We start from the raw sequence: 20,943 nt of genomic DNA, 5'->3' as shown, positions 1-20,943 counted from the left end.
ATCCTTCACAGGTTTTATAAATACCTCCTTAATCATCTTTCTCCTTGGCTTTTGTTTTAGAAACAATTCAAATATTGTGGAGCTACATTCAGGATAACACAAGATTTAAAAGCTTCCATATTAAAAGAGCAGAGGGCTGGGAACACAATATTCCAGAGGGCAAAAGAACTAGGATTACAACCAAGAATCACCTACCCAGCAAAACTGAGTATAATCCTTCAGGGAGTTAAATGGATATTTAATGAAAAAAGGACTTTCAAAGGACTGGAGCTGAATAGAAAATTTGACTTTCAGATACAAGGACTCAAGAGAAGCATAAAAAGCAAGTTTCTCTGATGGAGGCTTCATTTCTCAACTATATAGGTAACTGAGTCAAATTTATAAGAGTGAAAGTCATCTCTCAATTGAAAAATGGTCAAAGAATATTAACAGGCAGTTTTCAGATCAAGAAATTAAAACTATAGTCATGTGAAAAAATGCTCTAAATCACTATTGATTAGAGAAATGCAATTTAAAATGACTCTGAGGTACCACCTTACACCTATCAGGTTGATTAATATTACAGAAAAGAAAAATGACAAATGTTGGAGGGGATGCGAGAAAATTGGAACACTAATGAGCTGTTGGTGGAGTTTGAACCATTCTGGACACCAAGTTGCAACTATACCCAAAAGGCTATAAAATTGTTCACGTCTTTTGATTCAGTGATACCACTATGAGATCTATATCCCAAAGAGATTTTGGAAAGGGATGACCTACAGGTACAAAAATATTTATAGCAGCTCTTTTTTTGTGGTGGCAAAGAATTGGAAATCAATGGGATGCACATCAATTGGGGAATGGCTGAATAAGTTATGGTATATGGTTGTAATGGAATACTACTGTACTATAAGAAATGACAAGAAGGATGCTTTCAGAAAAACCTGGAAAGACTTAGATGAACTGATGCAAAGTGAAGTGTGCTGAACCAGGAGAACACTGTACACAGTAACAGCAGTATTGTGTTATGATCAACTGTGAATGAGTTAGCTATTCTCTCAGCAATATAATAACCCAAGATTATTCTATAATGAAAAATGCTTTTCATCTCCAGAGAAAACACTGAAGGAGTCTGAATGCAGGCTGAAGCATACTTTTTTTTTTAAACTTTATTTTTCTTGTTTTGTTTTGTTTGGTTTGGTTTGGTTTGCGTTTTCTTCCTAATATGGAAGCATGTTTTGCTTGCCTGCACCTGTATAATATATACCAAATTGCTTGCCTTCTCAATGAAAGGGGAGGGTGGGGAAGGAGAGAGAATTAGGAATTTAAAATTTTAAAAAAATGTATGTTAAAAGATGTTTTTACATGTAAATAAAAAAAAATTAAAAAAGAGTTTGGATATTATGCCATTTGGTACATATATGTTCAGTATTGATATTACTTCATTGCCTATGGTACTTTATAAGCAAAATATAGTTTCCCTGAATATCTTTGTTAATCAGGCCTATTTTTGCTTTTGCTTTGCCCAAGGTCATGATTGATACACTTGCCTTTTTAACTTCAACAGAGGCATAATATGTTGTTTCAGCTCTTTATTTTAACTCTGTATATATTTATCTGTTTCAAGTGTATCTGTTATAAATAACATATTCTTGATTTCTGGCTTTTAATCTATTCTGCTATCTGCTTCTGTTTTATGGGTGAATTAATCCCATTTACATTCAAAGTTATGGCTGCTTTGTACTTCCTTCTAATTCTCTTCCATTTATCCTTCTCTTTTTTTTCCCCACTCCGTTCCCTCTTTAAAAATTTGTTTAGTTTTTGATCATTGCCTCTCTTAATCTACCCTTCCTCTTACCACTTTTCCTTTCTTTTAGCCCCTTCCCTTCCTACCTCTCTGTTGGATAAGATGAATTTTTATACTCAATTATGTGTGTATATGTATTGTTTCCTCTTTGAACCAGTTCAGCTGAGTGAGGTTTAAGCATTGTCTACTTCCTTCCATTCTCCCCACCATTGTAATTTTTTTTTCCTTTTGTGCCTCTTTTATGTGAAATAACTTCCACCATTCTTCTTCTCCTTTCTTCCTACTCCCAGTGCATCCCTCTTTTTTCCTCCTTCCATTCTTCTTTTTTTTTTTGAGATCATCCTGACATAATTGACTTGCTCCCATGTCCTCTGTCTATGTAGACATCTTCTAACTTTCCCAATAATGATAAAGTTCTTAGGAGTTACATATAGCATCCTCCCATATAGGAAAATAAACCCTTTAATTTTATTAAGTTCCTTATGATTTCTCATGTTTATCTTTTTATGATTTTCTTGAAATTTATATTTGAATGTAAATATTCAATTCAGCTCTGGTCTTTTCATCAGGAATGCTTGAATGTCCTTTATTTCATTAAATATCCATTTCACGCCCTCCCTCCATTGTGGTATTATACTCAGTTTTGCTGAGTAGGCTATTTTTAGTTGTAAACATAGCTCCTTTGCCTTCCAGAATATCATGTTCCAAACCTTTTGCTGCTTTATAGTTGTAACTGTTAAATCTTGTGTGATTCTGACTGTGACTTCATGGTATTTGAATTTTTTTTATGTCTTCTTGTAGTATTTTGTCCTTGACCTGAAACCTTTGAAATTTGGTTACACACACACACACACACACACACACACACACACACACACACACATACACATGCCTATGTATATCTGCTGGGAGTTTTCATTTTGGGATCTCTTTCAGTTTCTACTTTGTCCTGTGGTTCTATGATATCTAGACAGTTTTCCTTTATAATTTTCTGAAATATGACATTTAGGCCCTCCCCTCCCCTTTTGTATCATAGCTTTCAGATAATCCAATAATCACTAAATCACCTCTCCTCAATCTATTTTACAAATAAATTGTATTTCTTATGAAATATTTCATATTTTCTTCTATTTTTCCAGACTTTTGACTTTGTTTTATTATTTCATGATGTTTCATGGGGTCATTAGCTTCCACTTAACCAATTCTAATTTTTAAGGAGCTATTTTCTTCAGTGAGGTTTTAGACCTCTTTTTGTTGTTGTCATCCATTTTCAGTCTTGTCTTGACTCTTCATGACCCTATTTGGGTTTTTTTTGGCAAAGATACTGGAGTGGTTTGCTATTTTTTTCTCTAACTCATTTTATAGGTGAGGAAACTAAGGCAAATGGGGTTAAGTGACTTGCCCAGTGTCACACAGTTATTAGGTGCGTAAGGCCAGATTTGAACCCAGGAAAATGAGTCTTCCTGATGCTAGGCCTAGTACTCCATCCATAACACCACCCAGCTGCCTTTGTACCTTTTACCAAACTATTATTTCTCTTTTTGTAATTTTCTTGCATTATTCTCATATTTTTTCAAATTTTTCCTCTACCACTCTTATTTGATTAAAAAATTTTTTTTGTTCTTAAAAAAACTCTTTCTTTAGATCTTTTAGAAATTCTTGTTGGGCTTGTGTCCAATCTGCATTTTTCCTTTAAAATTTGCCTGTTGATTTTTTTTGAAAGTCATTGTCTTCTTCCTAGTTTGTATGTTGAGCTTCTTTGCCACCAAATAAATTTTTTATGATCAGGTTTTTTTTTTTTTATTGTTGGCTTAATTTTTCCAACTTATTTCTTGACTTTGGACATTATGTTGGAGTTGGGCTTTGCTCACATCTGGGGTAGGGGGGCTGGCTAGCTAAAGCTTCTATGGCTAGATATGGGAGACTGTTGGTTTTCAGTGCTTCCTAGGTGATATGATCTGGAGAGAATTTTAGTCATTATCTTCCTGGACTGTGCTCTGGTCCTTACTCAGTCAGGATTGCTGCTCCTTTATGACTTACCATAGATAGTAACTGCTTCTCTCCATCCTGGAACTGCAACCTAGAACCAGGTAATGGGCAAAGAAACTGCCAAATGGCACCCATCCTACACCTACTGCTAGCAAGAGGTCCCTTTTACTAGCTTTTTGACCAGGTATTTAGTCCCCTTACCATCCTGAGGTGCTAAGCACTTTTGGTAATGCCATTGCTGCTGTTGCTGTTACCACACCATGCTCCTGGCCAGCCCCCTACACCAAATCAGATCTCTATTTCTGTCCTCTTAAACTGTTTTGGCCTGGAAAAATGGGTCACTGTATTTTTTTTTTCCACTCAGGATTTGATTTGATATATTTTTATAAGAGTTACTTAAAGGTTGGGTTGGGAGAACTCAGTAGAAATGCTCAATTTACTCCACCATTTTGGATCTGCTCTCCCCACAACCCCTTTCAATCTGATTTCTGACCTCATTATTCAACTGAAACTGATTTCTCCAAAGTTACTAGTGATCTCTTAGATGCCCAAGCAGATTTTTTTTTTATCAGTCCTTAACCATTTCAACCCTCTCCTTCAGGATACTCTCTCTTCTCTGTATTTACTCAATGCTATTTTCTGCTTGTTCATTTTCTACTTGTATAGCCATTCTTTTTTCATTTTCTTTGTCAGCTCATCATCTGCATCACTCTCTAGTACTGTGGGTATTCCTTAAAGTTCTATCTATTCTGAGTCCTTTTTTATTCTCCATCTCTACTCCCTTGGCAACTTCACCAGCTCGCATGGGTTTATCTATCCTCTCTATGGAGAAGACTCCTAGATGTTTATGGTCAACTCCAGGCTCTCTCATCAAAGTTCAGTCTTGTATCACCAATTGTTTATTAAACATTTAAAATTGGATGTCCCAGAGACATCCTAAACTCAATATTTCTAAAGCTGAATTAAGGATCTCTCACCATAAGTTCTCTCCTCTTCCAAAGTCCTCAATTTATGTCAAAAGCAATACTATCCTTCCAGTGCCTCAGTTTCATCATCTTGGCAATATCCTTGTCATCATCCTCTTTGCTCACTCTACATATTTAATCTGTTGTCAAATATTGCCATTTCTATTTTCACATTATCTCCCAAGTCTGACCTCTTTACTCTCACTGGTACCATTTTAATTCAGGTTTTCATTACCTCCTGCCCAGATTATGACAATAGTTTACTAATTGCTCTACATGTCTTACAAGTATGTCACTATTGTAGTGTATCCTATGCATTGCTGCCGAAGTAATTTTCCTTCAGCAAAAGTTTGACTGTGATTCTCCTATTCAACCAACTCCAATGGCTTTCTATTGCTTCTAGGATGAGATATACCTTCCTCTCTTTAGCTTTTAAAGCCTCTCACAATCTGACCCCAACAACCTTTCCAACTTCATTGGACATCCACCAATCTTCCCACTCTGTGATTCAGTCAAACTGGCCTTCTTTCTGTTCCTCACAACATTTCAACTCTCATCTCTATGCCTTTTCACTGGTCATCTTTCATTCTTGGAATGAACTCCCTCCTTACCTCTACCTTGTGGAGTTCCTTTCTTTTTTTGAGACATAGTCCAAGCATCATCTTCTTTTCTGATTCCCCCAATTCCTACTGCCCTTCCATTCATCTTCACCTTCAATTTAACTACTTTGCATTGCTTTCATCATATCACACAGCATAGTAATATTCCATTACTACCTGACTGAAAATTACTATCAATTCTATACTAGTAGAGATTCCAGTTCTGAAGGAAAAGGAAAAAGGAGATTTTTTTTTGGTAGTAGAATAATTGAATCTTAGAGATGGAAGGAGACTTTTGATATATAGTCTAGTCCCTTCATTTTGCCGATAAATAAACTGATGCATAAACCAATAAATAAAAATATTCAAATAAATAAATCAAGAGAGGTCAATTGACTTTTCCAAAGTAAGAGACAGCAGCAGAGAAGGGACCAGAACCCAGAAGGAGGAGGTTGGTAAATGTCTGTAGAATATGATTAAGCCCTTGAAAGTCACTTGGATTGTGTGCTGTACTCATTGAGTACCGTTTCCTTTTTCCTTTGCCTGCATCCACTTGGTTTTCTTTACTAGATTTCTATTTTCCCCCCTAATTTTTTTTAATACCAAATACAATTGCTGGGCAATTGATCAAAAAGTATTTAAGGGCCTATTATATGCCAGGCACTGTGCTATGTGCTCAAGGTACAAAGACAAAAATGAACTAGTACCTTCTCTTAAGGAGGTTATGTTTTACTGGGAAGGCACTATATGCACATAGGGAATGTATGCAAAATATAAGCACAGTTGGGCCAGTCAGGAAAGGCTTCAAGTAAGAGGTTGGATGTGAGTTCAACTTTGAAGGAATTAGTGATTCTAAGAGGTGGAAGTGGGGAGGGAGGGCATTCCAGGCATGGGAGGCACTTGGGTCAAAGCCATGGAATTGTCTTTGAGGAAAATCAGGAGGTCAGTTTGGCCAGAGCAGAGAGGACATGAATAGGAGCAATGATACTGACTTTTATGGTGGTTAAGTGACAAAAGGAACTACTGAAGACAAACTTTGCCTATTTTACAGCATTACCCAGAGGTAGCCTTTTGTCCTGTTCTTAAATTTTCCTTTAGTATAGTTTCACACATGGTCTATCTCTATCTGGAAGGCCCCTAGAGATGGTGGAAGGCAATTCGTAGCTGGCTAGTGATGCTACACAGTCGGGTGGAATCAGTTCTTCCCAACTAGGTCATATGACTGACTTCAACAACAGCTTATAATGCTCCCTAAAGAGACAGAAAAGCCTCAGGCTATGCAACTTATAGGGAAAATACAGGCACCAGTCCAGACTCAGTCACACGATGGGTGATTCACATGGAATATGTTTTCTACCTAACACCTCAGCTCTCTGGGCAATTCCAGAGCATAACCAGTTGTACTCTGGGCCAAGGTACCAAAGGAGCTAATTTTTGCCAAATTGTCCCAAAATGTTCACCCAGGATAATGACAGGTGTTTGTATTTCACTTCTTTGAAAATCCCTTGGCATGGAGAGAATCTTGGCATGAAGAAATAACCTGCAGGGAGTTCCAAGTTGCAGCCATTCCTTTGGCTAATAAAAGTTCCTCCACCTCTGTCATTCCCTCCCTCCACCCTCTGCTTCCAGGAATTTCTTATTTTGAGAGGTCGTATGTTGGCTTATACCAATATTTGCACTTGGAGTCTGATTGTAACTTTGAAGATTAAGACTAGTTACACTCTCTGTCTTCCCTTTCTACTTCTCTATTCACTCTGTATATTAGTTTCAGACCCTGGCTCTCCTTCTACTTAGGTTGACCCATGGTCTCACGGAATAATAATAATAATAGTAACAACAATGATAATAATATCTAGAATTTATACAGTGCTTTGAAGTTTGCAAAGCACTTTACATGTATTTACTCATTTGATCCTCACAGTAACCCTAGGTGCTATTATTGTTCCCATTTTACTGATGAGGAAACTGAAGCACAGAAAGGTTAAATGACTTACCTGGGGTCACACAGCTGGTAGAGGTCTGAGGAAGGATTTGAACTCAGGTCTTCTTGACTCCAGGTCTTGAGTTCTATCCACTATGCCATGCCATCTAGTTTGCTATCTCTTTGGGATTCAGACACGTGTAAGATTCGGGTGATCACATCACCTTTATTTTGTTCTTTCATGCTTACTCTCTTTTCTACTAATTTTCTTATCCCTCCTTGCTTACCTATTGGGAATCTTTGCTGCCTGTCTGCCTCCTCTGCTTCCCATGCCATTTAGTGGAAGAGCCCTTTTCTTTCTCTGCCTAGATTGGGGGTTCTTAACTTGAGATCCATGATTTTGTATGTGTGATATTTTTATAACTGATTTTAATTTAATAATTTTCTAATCTAATATATCTCATAAACTAAGTGGTTTCCTTTGTAAACCTATGTATTTCATTTTATGCATTTAACAATTCTATTGTGAGAAAGGGTTCATAGTCTTCACCAGACTGCCAAAAGTGCTCACAACACAAAAATAGTTAAGAAATAATATCCTCGGGGCAGCTAGGTGGCGCAGTGGATTGAGCACCGGCCCTGAAGTCAGGAGGACCTGAGTTCAAATCCAGCCTCAGACCAAACACTTGATACTTACTAGCTGTGTGGCCCTGGGCAAGTCACTTAACCCCAATTGCCTAAAAAAAAAAAAAAAAGAAAAAGAAAAAGAAGTAATATCCTTGATCATTTTCCTGCCCCTGTATGTACTTTCCCTGTTACATGCTTTTTGTATCCTCATGGTCCTAAACCCAATTCAACAAACTCTATATATCAGCCCTGTAAATTTATCAAGGGCAAATGTGGACCTCATAAGAGTTCGTTGTAGGTCATAGAGAATTACAAAGCTGGTGGGGGATTTCTAGAGGGCCATTTTCCTGCCTTGAGGCATGACTACACCCACAGTTATCCTATATATATTTCTCAGGTAAGGGAATTCCCAAATCCCCCTCACTAGTCTAGTTCCTGTGACTCAATATTACCTTTCCAGAAATTCTGCCTTCTGTTTAAACTTGCATCTTTCTAGACCCTTCCTTTCTTATTACATATATATTACATGAATTCACTTTTGTTCATCAAAGAAGGCAAGTTGACTTTGGGTTCAAACTGGGTTCATCTGTTTCAAGGTAGGCTTGAGAATCTAGTTTGTCATGAAATCTCCATTGGTATACTGAATTCACCTGCAAACAGACTTGAGTTCCAAGGTGACCTCATTCCTGATCCTACCTTCCGTCACTGGTTTGACATCTCCATAAGCCCTTACATGCTCATTATCCTCTCAGCCTCTCTTTCTTCTATTGACAAATCCACTCCCAAGAAAATATTAGAAATGAATTCCAAAATACACTTGATTCACAATAGGCAGGAACATTCATATTTTTTTTTAACAATGATCAAAGCTTTAAGCTAAAAGAATGAAGTTTTAAAAATTCATTTTGGGTATTAATCAGCTGATAGGGAGGTTTTTTTGTTTATTTAATTTTAGTTTTTGTAATGGACCATTTTCCTTTCTGAAATCATACTATATATAGGGTTGCCTACTTCTCTAGTTAGGTCAATAGTAAATAAACATTTACTTACTTTGTGCTGTCCTTGCTGTCAAGGAACTTAGGATCATTTAATACACACAAAGGAAAGCTGAAAAGCAGAGGAGGGGACACCAGGGTACTAGTCATGGGCACATGATGTTTAGGAGTTGAAACTAAGCAGAGAAGATGATGAAAAATGAAAATTAGCTAGAAAATTCTGAGCCATCTAAAAAGGCTTTGGGATGTTTTGTAGAGGAAGGGTCTAGAAATGTGCAAGTTTAAGCAGAAGGCTTTGGGAAGGAATTTATTGCTCCCTGTACAATATTTATTGCACCTGTTTTTGTGGTGGCAAAGAATTGGAAATTGAGGGGATGCCAATCAATTGGGGAATGGTTGAACAAGTTATGGTATGTGAATTTAATGGAATACTATTGTCCTGTAAGAAACAATAAGCAAGTAGACTTCAGAAAAACATGGAAATACTTGTATAGACTGATGCTGAGTGAAGTGAGCAGAACCAGGAGAATGTTGTATACAGTAACAGCCACACTGTGCAATGACTAACTTTGATAGACTTACCTCTTTTCAGCACTGCAAGGATCTAAGACATCTCCAAAAATCTCATGATGGAAAATGCTATCCACATTCAGAGAAAGAAAATTTGAATTTGAATGCAGATCGAAGCATACTATTTGCTCTTTTTTCCTCTTCTGTTTTGTTTTGTTTCTTCTTTTTTTTAGTTCCTCCTATAAGTTCTAATTCTTCTTTATAACATGACTAATGTGAAAATATGTTTAATAGAAATGTATATGTAGAGCCTATATCAGATTGCATGCCATCTTGGGGAGGGAGGTGGGGAGGGAGGGGGAAAAATTTAAAACTCAAAAGCTTATGGAAGTGATTGTTGATAAATCAAAAGAAATTAATAAAATAAAAATAAATAATACATGTAATTAAAATGCAAAAAAAGAATTTATTGCTCTGCCTTCTTACCCTCCAATTAGAGGGGAGAGACAACTGAGGGTGCTGATAAGGTGCTGAGCACTAAAGCTCGATCAGTCTTCATGATGATTAGACTTCAAGTGATAATTTGATCCAAGGAGAAGCATGATGTTCATGGAGTTGAAACCAAGCAGAATGGCTGATTAAAAATGAAGAAAAAGGTTACCTTGTCTGTATTGGCCACAAGTCTAGACTGAAATTAGCTCCTACTACTTTGTTGCTGGGTTAGCTATTGGATGACAAAGTGTATGGGTATATAATCCTTGTATCACTATAAATTAGTCAAATGTTAGCCCCACTGGAAGAAGAAAGCTTGCTGCTTTTTTTTAGGGAGGTAGATGAAATTTTGGGAAATCTAACAATCTGAGAGCAGTTCAATTACTCATTTAGCATGCATATATTAACCACCTACTATGTGTGAGGAGCTATAATAGGCACAAATACAAAATTGAGATAGTTTCTCTTTTCAAGGAACTCCCATTTGATTAGGTAGGGTACTCACATTCACAGATAGTTAAATACAGTATATAATCCAAATAAATGCAAAGAGATTAATGTTAGGTGGCGGGCTGGAGGGACAGATATTAACAATAAAGGGAATCAGGAAAGGTCTATTGTAGAAGATGGCATGAAAGCTAAACTTTGAAAGGAACTAGAGGTTCCAAGATATGTAAGTGAGAAAGGAGAGTGTTCAAGTCATGTAGGACCTATGGATTCAAACCTTCAAATCTGAAGTGAAAAGAATGAAACCAAAACAGAAACAACTAGATAGTCCTAGCTCCAACTGTAGTACTGTTGATAGCAGGAGTTTTATAACTTTAATACTTTCTTTAATACTTAAATACTTTAATTTTCTATACATTTTTTCAACTTTGTCACTCTTTTCACTCTATGGATAAAGTGAATTGTAGAATCATATAAAAGAGGTTCACTGATATCTGTAGGGACTTAGAATACCACAATAAGCCCTTCGCTTGCCATTTGAGAAAGAGCATGATGATTCTACATTTTTGCTTCCTTCTTTCCTTCCTTCCTTCCTAGTTGTCCTGCTCTTGACACAAATAAATTGATGCAAATTTAATAGGTTTGTAGAAACCACCATTTGTATTCTCTTCTGCAGTTCCAAAATATTTCATGAGTTTTTTTTTACTTCATGATTCTTGTTTATTTACTTGGCTTTCAAGGTGTTGCAACATCCACTTCAATCTTACTTCCTATGCCTCCCTAATATGCACTCTCTGCTCTGGTTAGGTCTCTTAACAGTCCAATGAACACATCATGTCTATTCTCAACCCTGGCCCTTTTCTCAAGTTATGGCCTTCCCTTATGAATTCTCTTCTTTCTTTCCTTGCCCCAAACTACATTCTTCTTACTAGTCCTAGAATTCTTTCATATGACCCAATTTCAAAAAGATTTCTCTAGAAGTACTCTCTCTCTCTCTGTCTCTCTGTCTCTGTCTCTCTCTGTCTCTCTTTCTCTCTCTCTCGCTTATAATACCTATAGAGAATCTTTAAATTTTAGAATCCTGACCTTAACAAAAATCAAATTAGATGAACATTTTCATATAAGAACTAGAACAGATCATGAATATTTACATGAAATGGAGAATTTCTATGTATAGTTTGCTTTTCTTTTAAAGTATAAAATAAATTGTTATTTTCAGGGGTGACCTGCTTGTTTGAGTATCTCCTCCTGAATTTCCTGTGCATTAAAAATTCTTTAATGATCCCCTTTCTTTCTTTTCTTATTTTTTCCTCATTTTTCTTAGTTCTCCCTTTCTAAATCTCACAACCATTTTTTTGGGGGGTTAGGCAATGGGGTTAAGTGACTTGTCCAGGGTCACACAGCTAGTAAGTGTCAAGTGTCTGAGGCCGGATTTAAATTCAGGTCCTCCTGACTCCAGCCATTTTGTAAAAAGGAAAAAAAAACCTCTTATAACAAAGTATTCATAAATAAGCAAAACAAATTGATACATCAGTCCAAAAAATATCTGCAGCTTGTACTATTATTGTGACGAGGTAGACAGCATGTTCCAATATTCTTTATAATGTTGTTATTCTACAAATAGCTCACTCATTCTACATTAGTTCATGCAAGTCTTCACAGGTTTCCCTGCAACATTACTTTCAAAATTTCTTACAGCATAGTAATTTGCCATTATATTCATACGTCATAATTTCTCCAGCCATTCCCTAATTGGTGGATACTTCTTTGGTTTCCATTTCTTTCCTACAACAAATAGAACTTCCATAAATAATTTTGTACATATGAGCACTTCCCTTCTATCTTTGATCTTTTTGAACCTAGTAGTGGTGTTCATATCAAAAGATATGCACAGTTTATTGATTTCGGGGGCACAGTTCCAAATTGTGTTCTAGAAAGGCTGGATAAATTCATAGCTCCGCCAATAATAAATGTGTGCCTGTCTTCTCACAGCTCTTCCAATATTTTTCACTTTTTATTGTTAACTTTGCCAATTTGATGAGCATGAAGTAGAATCTCAAGGTTATCTAATTTGCAGTTCTTAAATTATTAGTGATCTGGAGCATTTTTCCCCATATGGCTATTCATACCTTGGATTTCTTTCTTTGAATATTACCAGTTCATATTCTTTGATCGTTTATCTATTGGGGAATGATTCTTGCTTTTTTATATTTCAATCATTTCCTTACATATATTGCCTATCAGACCTTAATCAGAGAAACTTACTGCAAAGATTTTTCCCAACTACCTGCTTCCCTTCTAATTTTAACTACACTGATTTTGAATTCTTGCTTTTATACTTATTAATTTTGTTTCCTTGGGCAAATCACTTAATCCCTTGGGACCTCTGTTTCCTCATCTTTAAATGGAGGGTAGTGATACTTATTCTATATATTTAATGAGACTGTTATGAGAAAAGTCATTTGTAAAACATAAATGTTTATGGAAGTATAAGTTAAATTCCTTCAGGTTTCATTGGTCTCTTCCCTTTCATTTCAACATATAATAATTAAGTACTTACAGAACACTGAGCAAAACATGGGGTGGAGTGATACAAATATGAACAATGATACAGCCCCTTCCTCAAAGAGGACATTAGGTACTAGGGAGCAAAGTACATATGCTCAAAGAACTATAATGGCAAGTTAGTATAGGGTTAAGTAAGTAAGTGAGGTCAAATAGAATGTCATGAGAGCTTAGAGGAGGAAGGAATAATTATGACCTGGGAGGATCAGGAAAAGTTTCATGGAGAAAGAGGGACCTAAGATGTGCTTTGATGGAAGAAAAGCATTTTAATAAATCTATGTATGAAGAATATTACTCTAGCAAATATGTGAAGTATGAACTGAAGTATTTCAGAGTCAAGTCAGGAATCTGTAGTGACATTGTTGTCTTTTGTTTTCTAAGAGGACCAATGACATCATGAGGGTGATGTCTTGACTTGTGTGTGAATTGCACATGAGTGCGGCAGAGCTGTGCAAAGTCATCAACCTCACTCTTTCCAGAGGAGGATGAATGCAAGTAGAATCATCAGGACTTGGCAGTTAAAAAGGGATTATGTTTTTTTATTTTTGGTCCATATGGAGAAATTGGCTTATTTGTAAATGACCAGATAGGCCTTGCTCATTGAGAAATTGGACTAATGGAGTAGAATTCAGTGCCAATTAATTGCAATATGATCTTAGATTAATCATCTATCTTTCTGAGTCTCAGTTTCCTTAGCTACAAAATTAGGGCATTGGTATAGATATCTTGATGGGCAGCTAGGCGGCACGGTGGATAGAATGCAGGGCCTAAAGTCAGGAAGACTTATCTTCCTGAGTTCCAGTCCAGCCTCAGACAAGTAACAGTTGTGTGATCCTGGGCACTTAACCCTGTTTGCCCCAGTTTCCTCATCTGTAAGATGGGCTGGAGAGGAAAGTGGCAAACCATTCCAATATCTTTCAAAAAAAAAACCAAATGGGTTCACAGAGAGTCAGACTCGACTGAAATTACTGAACAACAACATAGATATCTTTAAGATACCTCGAGGTTCTAGAATGCTAAGGTTTTATATCCTCAGTAAGTTATGAATCCATGTGGGTAGGGTGTAAAGAACACTGGACTTCTGTAATATTCAAGGTTCCTTTTAGCTTAAATATTTTTAGACCATTTATATTGGGATCATACAGTAAGACCTGGGAGGTTATCTAGTCTAAACTCATATTTTGCAAATGAGGAACTGAGACCCAGAAAGATAGAATGATTTGCCCATGGTCACATAGGTAGCAAATAGTAAAAGTGGGATTTGAATTCAGATCCTCTGATTCCAAATATAGTGGATGTTCTCTTTCTCCTGCATCAGAGTGATTGAAAATCAATCAAATTATGTCTCCTAAGGCAAGGAAATGGACTAAGTGGTATTGTAATTCCCATTCCTGTCCCCCCCTCATCTGACCATTGCAAAATCTTACCCAAAGAATGATAACGTATTAATGTCCTCTATTATTGTTCTTCCCTGTTATTTCTTAATATGTTTTTTCCAATGATTTGGATGGAGACAGGATGCATGCTTATATATTTGATGACTCTGAAAAGCTGGGGAGGGTAGATTGTAAGGCTCATTGTGAAGCAGGAATGATCTTTGTCCAGGTCTTATTTCTCTGATTATTTAGACTTGTATCTGTTTCTATGAAGAGCATTTTGTAGTTGTATTCATGTAATTCCTGGGCATATTAATAGATAGACTGCCAAATTTTCTTTATATCCTCTTCTAGTTATGTCTTACACCTGGGTTTTATGGATAACATACAGAATGTTGACGAGTTAGGTGGACTTATTTTATGTCACACTACTTTACTGAAGTTATTAATCTTTTTTGTTTGGTCAGTCATTTTTAATCATGTCCAACTCATCATGACAACACTTAGAGTTTTCTTGGCAAAGATGCTAGAGTTCTTTGCCATTTCCTCATTCTGCAGCTGAGGAAACTGAGGCAAAGAGGGTTAAGTGACTTGCCCAGGGTCACATAGCTAGTAAGTATCTGAGGCTGGATATGAACTCAGGAAGATGAGTTTTCCTGATTCAAGGCCCAGCATTATATCCACTGTGCCACCTAGCTGCCCTTTATTAATCTTTTTTTTTATTTTTAAGTGAGGCAATTGGGGTTAAGTGACTTGCCCAAGGTCACACAGCTAGTACGTGTCAAGTGTTTGGTCTGAGGCCAGTTTTGAACTCAGGTCCTCCTGACTTTAGGGCTGGTGCTCTATCCATTGTGCCATCTAGCTGCCCCCTATTAATCTTAATATATGGGATACTGTACACCATCTTTTCAATGATCTCATCAGTAGCCTTGCTACCCAGACTAGAAATCATGCTATGGATGGATTAATAGCCTAACATTCTACCCTCATTCAAGTTAAGCTGGTTTTTCCTTAAAAAGTACTGAAACCATCTTTGAGAATTGTTTAGTAAAAGGACTAATATCTCAGGGTATTGACATCACTTTATCACCTGAGTATAAAAAATCCACAAAGATCTCCAGGTTTGATACTCGACTGACCACAATAGCAACTCAGAACCAAAGGTGCTTCACTCAGGTGAATGAACTTGGGACACATTCTTGTTGAATATCCTTCTCAGGTCATGGTTAAGTAAATCTCCTTTTGTTAACTATTAACCTACAAATACATCATTTCATTTTAATATTGAACACAAACTATCAGGGGATGGGCCTATGTCAAGCTCCGATTAGAATATAGGTTCTTGGTGATTTCACCCTCTTCATCTCTGGAACTTCTGTCCTGGGGTTCCATTTTCCTGATTGGCAATTGCCTTACCTGGCCCATTATTTTAGGTGGGCACCAAGAATACCTAGCTTCACATCCTACTCCTCAGGCATAGTCCTAGCGGCCAAGCCAATAACCTTGTGCAGCTCTCTAATCCCGGAATTTTGATTAAATCATTTCTGCCATTGTTGCTAAAAGGACTATGTCAAGCTACATTTCTATTGCCTCCACCCACTTTCCCTGTAACTTTCCATACCAAGGTATACCTCAGGGACCACCACCTCCTTATGTGTATTGTCATCTCCTATTGGTGGCTGATGAAACACCTGTGTTTTCCTGGTGTTAATTGTTAGGCCAAAATGAGCACAAGCAGCAGAACCATTGGTTGTAGCAAATGGAGAATTTTGAATGCTGTGGATAAGTTCATTTACCTTGGTAGTGTACTTTCCAGGGACGTACACATTGATACTGAGGTTGACACATACATTTCCAGAGATAGCTCAGTGTATGAGAGGCTCTGAAGGAAAGTATGGGAGAAAAGAGATATTAGACTGGCTACCAAACTGAAGGTCTACAGAACCATTGTGCTGACTTCATTGTTGCATACCTGTAAAATCTGGATAGTATACCAGCACCATGCCAGGAAACTGAATCACTTCCATTTGAATTGTCTTAGGAAGATTCTGAAGATCACCTGACAGGAAAAGATACCAGACACTTTTCTTGAACTAAACTGCCAAGCGTTCAAACTCTACTTCAGAGAGTGAAACTCCATTGGGCTGGCCATGTTGTTTGAATGTATGCTCGCCAAAAAGACTATTTTATGAAGAACTCACACAGGGAAGCATTCACATGGTGGTTAGAAGAAGCGATATAAGGACACTTTCAAAGTCTTTCTTAAGAACTTTGGAACTGATTAAGTGACATGGGAGACACTGGCACAGGACCGCTTAGCATGGCATGCCCACGTCAGAGAAGGTGCTGTGCTCTATGAGTCAAGCAGAACTGAAATAGCTCAAGACAAACGCAAGATATGCAGACTCAGAGAACCCACCCTGAAGATTCACACAGACTACTTGTTTTTTGCCCCACTTTTTTTTTGTCTTTTTTGATGAGCAATCAGGGTTAAGTGACTTACCCAGGGTCACACAGCTAGTAAGTGTCAAGTGTCTGAGGCCAGATTTGAACTCAGGTTCTCCTGGCTCCAAGGCCAGAGCTCTATCCACTCCACCACCTAGCTGCAACACACAGACTATTTGTGTCCCACTTGTGGTAGAACATTCTAAGCTCGTATTGGTCTGATCAGCCACAGTTGGACACAGTAAAACTTGACTCTGGAATAGTGATGTCATTTTGGTCCTCTTCCAAATCCAGTCATCTCCTACTACAATGGAAGATCCTTAAGGACAATGGCTATCCTTCCTTTTGTGTTGTATCCCCTAGTGCTTAGCCGGGTACCTGGCACGTGTTAGAGCTTAATGAATACTTTTTCAAAAATTCATCCATTCACATACTGTAGGCCAAATTGCTATAGGTTGCACAGTGGATAGAGCACTGGGCTTGGAATCAGGAAGACTCATCTTCATGAGTTCAAATCTGGCCTCAGACATTTACTAGTTGTGTGACCCTGGCAAGTCACTCAACCCTGTTTGTTTCAGTTTCCTCATCTGAAAAAAATGAGCTAGAGAAAGAAATAAATGGCAAATCATTCCAGTATCTTTGCCAAGAAAATCCCAAAAAGGGGTCACAGAGAGTTAGATGCAACTGAACAAAACATATGGAAAATAGTCATTCAGCATTTATTAAACACCTACTATGTGCCAGATACTAATAAATGATGAAAATCTTAATTTTTTTTTGAAGAATACATTTTTGTGGAGGGGTAGAACTGGTCCTGTGATTTCACAGGCTTAGGGAGCTCTCAGTAAAGAACTTCTTCCAGTGAGATCAGTACCTTTTTCTATAGTTCCATAGTCTTAGAGAATTGCCTGGAGTACTGATAGTTTAAAATCACTTGTATTTGCCTTGGGTCACACAGCTGGTCTTTGTCCTTCTGACTTCAAGGCCAGCTTTTTACCCGTTATATCATTCAGCTAGTCTTGAAGAATACATCTACTGCAGCAATTAAAATGACATCAATACACACTACTAGAAAACATGGATGGGGAGGGGAACACATAAAAAAAGCAAATGGTAAAATTTGCTGAGCTGGGCTGTCAGGTTCTTCAATTTAAAATCTCAGCAGCCTTGCAAAGTACAATTAGTAGCTGGACTTACCATGGTGCTCTTTTGATTGAACCAAGCCATGCGAAACAGGATTTGATGCTGATTGTTGTGGGCAGGGCTGACTTAAGGTTACAGGCCTTTGATCAATTAGACTTTGTTTCAGGTGAAGCTTATTTTTGCTTTTCATTTTAACTCCTATATGTCTTATCCAGAGACCATTGTTATCCCTGGCTATCTAGATCTCTGCCCCCCTGCCCCCACCAGGAGTAACCTTGAAAGATTTCTCCAGAACACTTTCATGAAGTCTGAGTCATGTGGCTGCTGGCACCACCCCAACTTTTACTGGGCCAGGAGGCCCTTGGCTGATATGAGTGCCCTTTGTAGCTTTCCTAAATTCATTTTTCTTCATTAATTTATTTATTTTAGTTTTCAACATTCACTTCCACATGATTTGGAGTTCCAAATTTTCTCCCCATCTTGTCCCTCCCCCCACCCCAAGACAGCATGCCTTCTGAATACCCCTTTCCCTAATCTGCCCTCCTTTCTATCTCCCCCTCCTTGTCTTATCCCTTTCCCCTTCTATTTTCCTGTAGGGCAGGGTAGATTTCTATAACCCATTGCCTGTATATCTTATTTCCCAGTTGCATGTGAAAACAATTTTTAACATTTGTTTTTAAAACTTTGGGTTCCAAATTTTCTCCCTTCCTCTCTGCTCACTCACCTTCATTGAGAAGGCAAGCAACTCGATACAGATTATACAGGTGTAGTCATGCAAAACACTTCCATAGTAGTCATGTTGTGAAAAACTAACTATATTTCCTTCATCCTATCCTGCCCCCCATTTATTCTATTCTCTCTTTTGACCCTGTCCCCACTCAGAAGTGTTTCCTTCTTATTACCCCCTCCCCCAATCTGACCTCCCTTCTATCATCCCCCCACTCTTTTATGCCCTTCCCCCCTATTTTCCTATAGGGTAAGATAGCTTTCCATACCCAATTGAGTGTGTATATTATTCTTTCCTTAAGTCAAATCCAATGAGAATAAGATTCACTCATTCCCTCTCACCTTCCCCCACTTCCCTTCCACTGCAAAAGCCTTTTCTTGTCTGTTTTATGTGAGATAATTTGCCCCATTCTACCTCTCCCTTTCTCCTTCTCCCAGTATAATTCTCTCTCACCCCTTAATTTTATTCTCCAGATATCACCCATTTACCTTCAACTTACCCTGTGCCCTCTATCTATCTGTCTGTCTGTCTATCTATCTATCTATCTATCTATTTTTTCCCTCCAACTACCCTAATACTGACAAAGGTCTCATAAATTAAAATATCATCTTTCCATGTAGGAGTGTAAACAGTTCAACCTTAATAAGTCCCTTATGATTTCTCTTTCCTTTTTACCTCTTCATGCTTTTCTTGAGTCTTGTATTTGAAAGTCAAATTTTCTATTCATCTCTGATCTTTTCATCAAGAATGCTTGAAAGTCCTCTATTTCACTGAATTTCCATTCCCCCACCCCCAAATAATTATACTCAGTTTTGATGAGTAGGTGATTCTTGGCTGTAATCCCATCTCCTTGGCCCTCCTGAATATCATATTCCAAGCCTGCTGGTCCCCTAATGTAGAAGCTGCTAAATCTTGTGTTATCCTGATTGTGTTTCCACAGTACTTGAATTGTGTCTTTCTGGCTGCTTGTAATAGTTTCTCCTTGACCTGGGAACTCTGAAATTTGACTACAATATTCCTAGTTTTCCTTTGTGATCTTTTTCAGGGGGCAATTGATGGATTTTTTCCATTTCTATTTTACCCTCTTGTTCTAGAATATTAGGGCAGTTTTCTTTGATAATTTTTGAAAGATGATGTCTAGGATCTTTTTTTGATCATGGCTTTCGGATAATCCAATAATTTTAAAATTATTTCTCCTGGATCTATTTTCCCATTCAGTTGTTTTTCCAATGAGATATTTCACATTGTCTTCTATTTTTTCATTCTTTTGGTTTTGTTTTACAATGTCTTGATTTCTCATAAAGTCACCAGCTTCTAATTGCTCCATTCTAATTTTTAAGGAAGTATTTTCTTCAGTGAGTTTTTGGACTTCCTTTTCCATTTGGCCAATTCTGCTTTTTAAGGTGTTCTTTTCCTCATTGGCTTTTTGAAGCTCTTTGGCCATTTGAGTTAGGCTATTTTTAAGGTGTTATTTTCTTCAGTAATTTTTTGGGTCTCTTTTAGCAAGCTGTTGACTTATTTTTCATGATTTTCTTGCATGACTCTCATTTCTCTTCCCAGTTTTTCCTCTACTTCTCTTACTTGCTTCTCAAAAACCTTTTTGGGGGCAGCTAGGTGGCACATGGGGCAGCTAGGTGGCACAGTGGCACTGGCCCTGAAATCAGGAGGACCAGATTTCAAATCCGGCCTCAGACCAAACACTTGACACTTACTAGCTGTGTGACCCTGGGCAAGTCACTTAACCCCAATTGCCTAAAAAAAAAAACAACAACAAAAAAACCCCCACCTTTTTGAGCTCTTCCATGGCTTGAGACTGATTCATATTTTTCCTGGAGGTTTTGGATATAACAGCTTTGACTTTGTTGTCTTCTTCTGGTTGTATGTCTTGATCTTTTTTGTCACCAAAGAAAGATTCTGTGGTCTGACTTTTTTTTTTTTGCACAGTTTGCTCATGTTGCCAGCCAACTACTTGAGATTTAAACTCTTTGGTAAGGTAGGGGTCTGCTTCCAGTGTGGAGAATATACTGTCCCAAGCTTCGTGGGTTTTGTGCAGCTGTTTTCAGAGACAGTTGTAGAGACCTGTAAATTTTCAGTTCTTCCAAGGTGGTATGATCAAGGGCGAGGTGTTTACTCCTTTCTTGGCCTGTGCTGTGGTCTATGAGTGACCACAAGCACTCTTTTCTGCCTTGGACTTGTGAGGAGGATTCCCTCTCAACCGCCACCACAAGCTTCACCATGCAAGTGCTCCTTCTTGCCCCAGGATTGCCACCTAGAACTGTGACCCAGATTTAAGCATGGGCAAAGCTGGAGAATCCTGCCTCAGTGCCAGCAAAGAGATCCCTGCAATCCCCCTGTG

This window comes from Vombatus ursinus, unplaced genomic scaffold (assembly GCF_900497805.2).
Source record: "Vombatus ursinus unplaced genomic scaffold, bare-nosed wombat genome assembly UNPS02009835.1, whole genome shotgun sequence".
NCBI classification, from domain to species: Eukaryota; Metazoa; Chordata; class Mammalia; order Diprotodontia; family Vombatidae; genus Vombatus; species Vombatus ursinus.
The sequence above is the reverse complement of the archived record's forward strand: the minus strand, read 5'-3'. Positions refer to the sequence as shown.